The sequence below is a fragment of the Phascolarctos cinereus genome, unplaced genomic scaffold (genome assembly GCF_003287225.1).
Source record: "Phascolarctos cinereus isolate Bilbo 61053 unplaced genomic scaffold, phaCin_HiC Scaffold_159;HRSCAF=728, whole genome shotgun sequence".
In the NCBI taxonomy this organism is placed as follows: Eukaryota; Metazoa; Chordata; class Mammalia; order Diprotodontia; family Phascolarctidae; genus Phascolarctos; species Phascolarctos cinereus.
The window spans coordinates 35,188-42,977 of NW_027555468.1; the positions used below are offsets into that span (position 1 = coordinate 35,188).

The 7,790-nt window shown below is 45.0% G+C and overlaps 1 long non-coding RNA gene across 1 annotated transcript; it reads right to left on the reverse strand.

Annotated features, from left to right (window-relative positions):
• Positions 1-890: 890 nt before the first annotated feature.
• Positions 891-3,814, reverse strand: LOC110204244 (uncharacterized). The gene is made up of 3 exons (XR_002323249.2): positions 3,567-3,814; positions 2,581-2,624; positions 891-1,815 (listed from the first exon to the last, which is right to left on the reverse strand). It is a non-coding gene; the product is annotated as an uncharacterized LOC110204244 (long non-coding RNA).
• Between the last annotated feature and the right edge of the window lie 3,976 nt (positions 3,815-7,790).

The following is a 7,790-nucleotide window of genomic DNA, read 5'->3' on the forward strand; positions in this document are numbered from 1 at the left end:
TGTTGATGACGCTTGAGAAACTGTCAGAATTCAGAATCAGTTGATCATGAGTCCACAGGGCTGGCTCCTGTGCACCTGTTCACTGAGGTCTGAAAAAAGCAACATCAACATGGCATGACAAGATTCTGAACATGGCATTGCTTCAACCGTACTGAACATCGCCACTCTGGTCCAGTGTTGGAGAGATGGTCACGTGAGTTCCTAGACATCCCACTAAGTGTTGGATGGGGCATGTGGGTGGGGTGTGGCTCACTTGTGGGAATTAGTGACCAACAAGACCCATCTTCAGAGGCCTCCTGTGAGCTTGGGGGGACCAGGAGGGAGCAGGGAGCTGGGGGGAGAGTGCTAGGAGGTGCACTCAGCCCAGCACATAGAAATGTTTGTGCAAGACTGTTTCCTTTTTAACACTGAAACAACAACAACAACAGTAATAAAAACAGTTCTCTCTTTAAACTATCTAGCAAAGACTATGTTGGCTTGTTTGATTCCATGTCCTGCAGAGAACTGAACTAAGTGATGTTTTTTGGTTCTGGACTTTCTCCATCCAGCCAAGATTCCTTTTGAAGAAAGCCTTTGCTCTGGCAGCCAACCTCCAAGGCCCCCATGTTCTGGCAGCAGCAGCTGCTTCCCCCCAAGCACTGTGGGAGTGCTTTGAGTCCTAATGGCTGAAGATCCATGAGCAGGCCTCAGGGATAGATGCTGACCATTGCTCTGATTCTGAGTCTTCAGGTGGCTGTGGACAACCTCTTGGAGATGATGCCAGACTCCAGCAAACAGGTAAGTTTCCAGTCATCACTGCTGTCATTCAGGAGCCCAGAGGGCTTGTCAGCCAACACCACTGAGGTTTTTTGTCCTGCACTTGGCCTGAGCTGCCCAGTGAGCTGTCCTAAGTGCCACAAGAGTGTGAGAAGGTGTCTGTGGGGAGTGTGAACTGGGATTGAATGGGACAAGGTCCATTCTTCCTGATTTCTTCATTGTCAAGGTCAAGATTGCACCCATCATGCCCAATGGTGAAAAGAACCATGAAAGGTACCATGGAGAGGGGCATTACCACCTTGTGGAACAGGCTAATGACAGACTGGCTACTAGGCACCCTTTGCAGCTGTCCAATTTGTCATGCCCTTAATACACCAAATTCCTTTTTCTAGAGCTGTGGTTCTGTGGGACTTCTGCTGAGCATAGCAAGGCCTTCACTATTCCCTACACACCCACCCAACATATAATACATAGTCATATACACAACTCTTGGGGGTGAGCAGAGCCTGGCAGGGAGGTTGACTGCCTGACCCTCAAGAGGATGGGGAGTGGAGGGGGCAGCTAGATGCTACAGTAGATAGAGCTCCAGCCTTGGCATCAGGAAGACCTGAGTTCAAATCTGGTCTCAGACATTTGACACTTGCTAGCTGTGTAACCCTGGGCCAGTCACTTAACCCTGACTGCCTCACCAAAAATCCAAAAAAGAAAGGTGGATAGGGAATGAAACACAAGTTGCTCAGCTGGTGGTCTCTCCTCCATATCAGTGAGGGTCCAGTGGGGCAAGATTGATCCATGGAGGTTGGCTCCCACCTTCTGTCTCTTTTCCAGAGGCCATAGTGTCCAAAAGAGATTAACCATAGGGAAGGGAGGAGAAGGTCGGGGAGCTGCTTGCTGGTAGAGGGGAGGTGGATGAAGAGGGAAGGAATATAGAGACTCGGGGGAGGGGCTAATTGGCATACTTCCCATGGACCCAGATGAGTAAATGCAGGTATACTCAGGGTGACCGTAGTTGCTCAAGATGTGAAGTTCTACCCTCTGATATGAGACTGTGTTGTCGCCCTGTGGGAAGAGGAGAATGCAGTAAGGAAGGCCTCAGATCCCTTGGTGGACACCTGACCCTGGAGTCCTTCTGTCTCACACTTCCTTCAAAGAACAGTGGCTGAATTAAGCCACAGTGTTATCGTTCAGCTCTCTGGAGTCCCTGCAGCCATTTGTAAAGCAGTGACGTCCCCATTGCCTGTGATCTGGCCTTTGAGAACATCAGCCTGCCTGGGTCACTGGGCAATTGCTGTTAGACCACCCCTCCATATGTGAAAGTGGAAGGTCTGATTGGACTCCCCAGCTTTATCATAGGTGACTTGCCCCAGGGCCACCCCTCAGCCTGAGAATCTTCATTTAGCCCTTTTGGTCTCTTTTCACAGAGGGCTTCATGGGACACACTAGACAGTGACAAAAATGAAAGGTTAAGGTCAACTTTGGAACAGTCGCTGGAGGAAGGAGTCAAACAGAGGACAGGAAATGGAATAGGCTTGTTTAAAGAAAACCAGTACCCAATGGAAAGAACAGAGCCAGAGACCTGGGTGCAAGTCTTCACTCACATTTACTCTGTGCGAGACCCTGGGCAGGTCATTTCCCTCCGAGGCCTCGGTACCCTCATCTGTTCTCTGAGGTCCACTCCAACTCAGATTGATCATATTTGCACGCTAACCCAAGTGTTCTGGCTCCACTGACCCACCCTAGAGAATCTGAGTTGTGGTTTCACTGATCTAGCTTTCTAGCCCTCCTTCCCTCTTCTTCCCTTTGCAAGTCAGTTTTGGGCCTTACCTCTGCAACTCAGACATCTGCTAGAGCACCCTGCTTTCCTGCTCCTGTAAGGAAAGTGTGGACACAATGAGACTGATGAAAACACCAACGCTGTACTCTGGGGATTCATGATCTCCTCAGGCTGGGCCCTCTGTCTGCTGGGGAGGATCTGAGTATCTGCAAACTGCTGGGCTCCAGAAATCTTGACCTTTCATCCATACTAGACCTTTCAGAGACTGGGCTTCTTTCCTACCATCCCTCCAAGAAGAGGCATCTGAGAAAGACCCAAGCTCAGTTGGTGAGGTCATTTCTCAGTCCCTTGAAGAGAGTTTCCAACTCAGTTCTTAAATTCTTCTCATTGACAGTCTTATCCCTCCCTAGTCTTCCTGCATGTATGTGCTAGGCACATGGGAGCACTTCCAGAGAGGAGCTGCAAGAGGGGGCCTAGGTTGCTTGAGGTCAGTAAACTCCATACTCATCCTTCACACAAGGGGGTCCAGGATCATTAGGCAGCTCTGTTAGCAAGTGGCCATCTCTCAGCGAGAGCAGAATATGTCAATCTGAAATGCTCCCAGACATGTATGGAATCCAGCCAGAACCCTGTAGGCAAGTGCCAGGACCCCTGAGAGCAGCATCAACCTTTCAAGGATGCTGATTCAGCCAAAAGCAACCTTCCCAAGATACCCACCCCCACTGTCTCTGCTTCCAGAAGCATCTGAGTTTTTGTATTACCTGGCATGCCCAAGGAATGTTCTTTAGCATATGATAAAGACTAGCTGATGTTTTTCCTTGAGGGTGGGCAGAGCTTCCTGGGGAACACAGAGAAGGATACAGGCATTCGACAAAACCCAGAAAACTTGGCAGGTTCTGGCAATCCCAGAGTACTGCTTCACCTCAAGACTTGCCTGCCCCCACCATGGGCCCTGTGAGATCAAACTAAGAGACACTGGTTCTGGTGACCTGGTCCTCTCAGGAGAATAAATGGGCAAATTCTGCTTTCTCCTCACCTTGATGTGGGCAGTGGTGTCCCTTCAGAAGTCCTCCAGGTTGGCTCCCCATTGGCTCACAGGGCCCTACAGGAAAGTCAAAATATCTTTGTGGTTCAGGCCTTTCCCAACTCCACTCCCACTAGCTCTTTGCCATAGCTCCAGGTCATCCAGCTTGGTGGCCTCCTTCAGTCAAAGGCTAGAGTATTCGGAAGCCAGCGTCTTCAGTCACCTTCTTAGGGCATGAACCCTGGACAGGACAAGCTGTTCGGCCTTGAAAACAAAAAGGAAAACACACAAAGATGAAAAGTCTCTTAGGAGGAGAAACAAGGAACATGGGATATTAGAGACTCCAACATCTATTAAGCACCTACTCTGTGCCAGGCACAGGGCTGAGTTCTGGCAACACCAGGATGAAGAAAGAAACCTTTGTACCCACTGGAACTTCTGCCCTGATGGAGAACACAGGAACATTCCAAACCACCTGGTCTTAAACTTGTGGGTACGTATTTCTTCATTTTACATTGATGCTGTGAACACTTTTGCATGCATTTTTGGTCTTCCCCATTAGAAAGTAAGTTCCCTGCCAACAGGAATTGTTTTATTCTTTGTACTCATATGCCCTAGGCTAAGACCTGGCACATAGTAAGTGCTTAATAAATATGTGTGGATTGGAAGGAAGGGTACCAGCTTGGGTGCAGGGGCTTAGAACTGGAAGGGGCTTAGAACTGGAAGTGGAAAGGGAAGGCTGACTCAATTCACAGCATGGGGGCAGCGATTTTGGCAGGGTCACTGAGTGTGGAAGGAGGACTGAGTCCCAGTGAGGCTAAGGCAGGAAAGACAGAGTAGGGCAATTTTACTCTGGAGTCAAAGGAGAGCCCCTGGAGTTGGCTGAGGAGGAAGTCACCTGGTCTTCCCTGTGCTTCATGAAAGTTCCTTTGGAAACAGAGTGAAGAATAGACTGGAGGCAGGGAGTCCACTCAGGAGTCTGCTGCAGTGACCTAGGAGAGAGTGATGAGGGCCTGACCTGGGGTGGCCAGGATTATGAAGGTTGAAATGGCAAATAAGCTAAGAGAGCTCAGGGCAAAAGGCTGGGTCAGTGACCTCTCAAAGAGGTGCAAAGGAGGCCAAGCATGCAGAATTCTCCCCAACCATACCTTGCTTTTTATATACACGGGGCAGAGCCAAGATAGCAAAGAGCCCAGCTCAACTCCTCTCTAACAATCTAGAAAATGTACCAGACTGCATTCTGACCAGAAAACCTAAGACAAAGTCACTGTGAGTCATGTTTCCAGCCCAAGAGAGCATAAGAAGTAAGAGAGGGCTATGGACACTGGGTTGGGGGCTGGCCAGGAGCCCAGCATAATGGCAGTCAGGTCAGTGGAAAGCTTTTCAGTGCCCAAGGATGGTAAAAGGGCTGGGACTGAACCTCTGGGAAGGAGCAGGTCCCAGGGGACCCTATACTAGTGCTGGGAACAGGAATGGGGCCAGCTGGCATCTCTGGTCCACAGACGTAGGGCAGAGAGGACCAGTCATGAGTGAGCCAGTGAGCAATGTTGCCGTAGCTGAGCACTGACACAGGAATGTTTTACAAACAGAGCTGTGGGGACTGAGTCCCAGAGCACAGCATGGTGCTCAGTGCTATCCTTTAGTCCTGCATGTGAGCTTGCAGTGGGATACTTGAGGTAGGAGACCCAGACACAAGAAGAGTCAATAAGCTCAGTACCTCTGAACCCACAGATTCTCAAAGTGGCCTAACAGGGACTGAGTCCAGTAACATTCCACAGAATCTCAACCACCCACAAGCCAGTAGACCCAAAGCTGGGTCAGGAACTTGCACAGCTCAGACAAGGAGAGCAGTGAACAGATCATACTACTTTGGAAGCACTGAAAACTTGCAGTCTGAACTGAGAAAGCCTAGAGGTGAGCACAGCCCAACATCAACATAAAGTTCATAGTCAAGAAACAGGCTGGAAGAATCAGTGAACAAAAAATGAACCTGACAGTAAAGAGCTACTGTGCTAACAGGGAAGCTCAAGACAGAAAGAAGACGACGACTTGAAAACATCTTTAAGCAAAGCCTCAAAGAAAAAGGGAATATTGGCCATAAGATGAACAAGAATTCCTAGAAGAACTAAAGAACAAGATAAAAGTGCGCCCAAAAATGATTTTTTATTAATTTATTTTGATTTATCTACAACCACTACTATAAGCTTTTCAGTTTTTAATTTTTATCCCCCTCTCTCCTCAAGACAGCATATAATCTGATATAGGCTGTACATATGCATTCCTATTAAACATATTTTCACATTAGTCATGTAAGGAACAATTAGAACTGATAGAGGGAACCACAAGAAAGAGAAAACAAAACCAAAAAGAAGGAAAAAATTGGCAAATAATATGCTACAATCTGCATTCAAACTCCATAGTTCTTTCTTTGGATGTGGATAGCATTTTCCAGCATGAGACTTTTGGAGATGTCTTAGACCCTTGCATTGCTGAGAATGGCTAAGTCTCTCAAAGTTAGTCAATAGCACAATGTGGCTGTTACTGTGTACAATGTTCTCCTGGTTCTGCTCATTTCACTCAGCATCAGCCCATAGAAGTCTATCCAGGTTTTTCTGAAGTCCACTTGCTCATCATTTCTTATAGCAAAATAGTATTCTATTATATTCATATACCACAACTTATTCAGTCATTATCCAATTGATGTGCATCCCCTTAATTTCCAATTATTTGCCACCATAAAAAAAAAACTGCTAGAAATATTTTTGTACATGTGGGTCCTTTTCCCATTTGTACAATCTCTTTGGGATACAGCACTAGAAGTGCTATTGCTGGGTCAAAGAGTATGCACATTTTGATAGCCTTTTGGGCATAGTTCCAAATTGCTCTCCAAAATGGTTGGATCATTTCACAACTCCATCAACAAAGCATCACATCTTCTCCAACATTTATCATTTTCCTGTTTTATCATGTTGACTAATCTGATAGATGTGATATGCTACCTCAGAGTTGTTTTGATTTGCATTTCTCTAATCAACAATGATTTAGAGCACTTTTTCATGTAACTATAGATGGCTTTAATTTATTCATCTGAGAACTGCCTGTTCATGTCAGGTTTCACCACTTATCACTTGGGGAATGACTTGTATTCTTGTAAATTTGACTTAGTTCTCTCTATATTTTAAAAATTAGGTCCTTATCAAAGACACTGCTTTTAAAAATTCTTTCCCAGTTTCCTGCTTCCCTCCTAATCTTGGTTGCATTGGCTTTGTCTGTGCAAAAAACTTTTCAGTTGAATGTAATGAAATTTAACCATTTTGCAGTTCATAATGTTCTCTATCTCCTGTTTGGTCATGAATTCTTCTGTTCTCCATAAATCTGACAGGTAAACTATTCCTTGCTCTCCCAGTTTGCTTGTAGTATCAGTCTTTATACCTAAATTGTGAATCCATTTTGACTTTCTTATGGTACATTTTGGTCTAAGACTAGTTTCTGCCATATTCTTTTCCAGTTTTTCTAGCAGTTTTTGTCAAATAGTGAGTTGTTATCCCAGAAGCTGGGATCATTGTGTTTATCAAGTAGTAGATTACTAAAATCATTGCCTACTGTGTCCTGCGTACCTAACCTATTCCACTGATCCACCACTTTATATCTTAGCCAGTACCAAGCAGTTTTGATGATTGCTGCTTTATAATGCTATTTAAGATCTGGTATGGCTAGGCTTCCTTCCCCTGCATTTCTTTTCACTACTTTCCTTGATATTCTAGAACTTTTGTTATTCCAACTGAATTTTACTTTCTCTAGCTCTATAAAATATATTATATATATATAGTATTTTGATTGGTATGGCACTGAATAACTAAATTAGCTTAGGTGGAATTGTCATTTTTATTATATTAGCTCGGCCTACCAGTGAGCAACTGATTTTTTTCCCTAATTATTGAGATCTCACTTTATTTGTGTGAAAAGTGTTTTGTAATTATTTTCATATTGTTCCTGGGTTTGTTTTGTTAGGTACACTGCTAAATATTTTATGATGTCTAAAGTAATTTTAAATGGAATTTCTCTTTGTATGTCTTGCTATTGGTCTTTGTTGGTAATATATAGAAATGCTGATGATTTATGTGGATCCAAAAATAATTTTAAAAAACAATTAAGAGTGAAAGCAGAAGAAGTGAAAAAGAACAGTGAAAGAAAGATTTAATAGAGGTAAAAAAAATACTGATGAAAACTACTTAA